Genomic DNA, 1,336 nt, shown 5'->3' on the forward strand with positions numbered 1-1,336 from the left:
TGTCCTGTGGCAAGCCATGCTTTGATCTTGAGTCCTTCTCAAGTTGTCTCAGGCCTTCTTTTCCTGTATTTAATTTTCTTTAACATTTCCTGCAGCTCTCACAGGAAGGTGGAGACATTCAGATGCCTTTTATAGCAGGGAACTAATGTGCTCAGGTATGATGGGAGCACTTTTTCCAGGTTTTCTCCCATAGACCTAACTCTGAACCGACAACTTCCTCATTTGTGTTTTCATTCTTTCTCCCTCAGCACTTCGTATAATACTTTGTTGCACGTATGAGCTTAAACTTCTGTCTACTAGATTGTAAGCTTCTTGAGGGCAGGAACCACATCTCTTCACTTCTGTATACCCAATGCCTAGCACAGTATCTAGTAAGGGACCCTCCCCCCACCATTCAATATCCGTGAATGAGAATTTAGGAAGCGTTCCCAGATTATGGGAAAGGACTCATCTGAACCTCACCCTCCCTGATTATTCTTGACAAGTGATTATTTCTACATTACGACAGGCAATTCAATATCAGCATAAACTGAGGGAACAAGGAATGTAGTGACTCTAAAATCATTATTATATGGTCTCAGAGTACATTGGTGGTAGCATTGCTTTACTTTCATAGTAAGCTAGATTATTATTAGTTAATGTCTGTCTCCAGCATGCATTTCAATTAATGGAAGGGGAAGCAACTCTCAGGTGTGTTGGATGAGGGACTAATGACTGTTGTTAACAGTTCGATTGGAGAGTTTACATGTGGTTGAAAATCTATACTATGTACACCTTGATAGAATGTATGTTTATTATTTTCAGTATTTTTCGACTGCCTACTGTGTGCTAAATACTCTCTTGGCAGGCTGTTTCCTGAATGAGTTCATAAGTTACTTCAGAGATTTGGCTCTGGATGTAATTTAATGTGATTGGACAGAAAAATGACTCCATCAATCAAATTGATATATTTGTAAATTAAAATATGTGAACCGGGATTTATGCTCCTACAGTACATTTATTATAATAAATATTAGAAGTCTAGTGCTCGCTTTGGCAGCACATATGCTGAGATTGGAATATATTTTACACTGAAAATTAGCATGGCCCTTGTGCAGGGATGACATGCAAATTTGTGAAGCAGTCCGTATTTTAAAAAAATATATTAGAGGTCTACATCTAGGCTACATAAAATTAATGAATATTTTAATAAAAGAAAAGGTCATTTAAAAAATTTACTTTCAAGTCAGAAAGAGAAAAACGAATACCATATGCTAACACATATATATGGAATCTCAAAAAAAAAAAAAGAACCTAAGGGCAGGACAGGAATAAAGATGCAGACGTAGAGACTGGA

At 37.1% G+C, this 1,336-nt stretch overlaps 1 non-coding gene across 1 annotated transcript; it reads left to right on the forward strand.

The window, feature by feature from the left end:
• The first annotated feature begins 1,023 nt into the window (after window positions 1-1,023).
• Window positions 1,024-1,134, forward strand: LOC117201997 (U6 spliceosomal RNA). Its single transcript, XR_004484152.1, has one exon. It is a non-coding gene; the product is annotated as a U6 spliceosomal RNA (small nuclear RNA).
• Window positions 1,135-1,336: the final 202 nt, after the last annotated feature.

Source organism: Orcinus orca, chromosome 11, assembly GCF_937001465.1.
Source record: "Orcinus orca chromosome 11, mOrcOrc1.1, whole genome shotgun sequence".
Classification (NCBI taxonomy): domain Eukaryota; kingdom Metazoa; phylum Chordata; class Mammalia; order Artiodactyla; family Delphinidae; genus Orcinus; species Orcinus orca.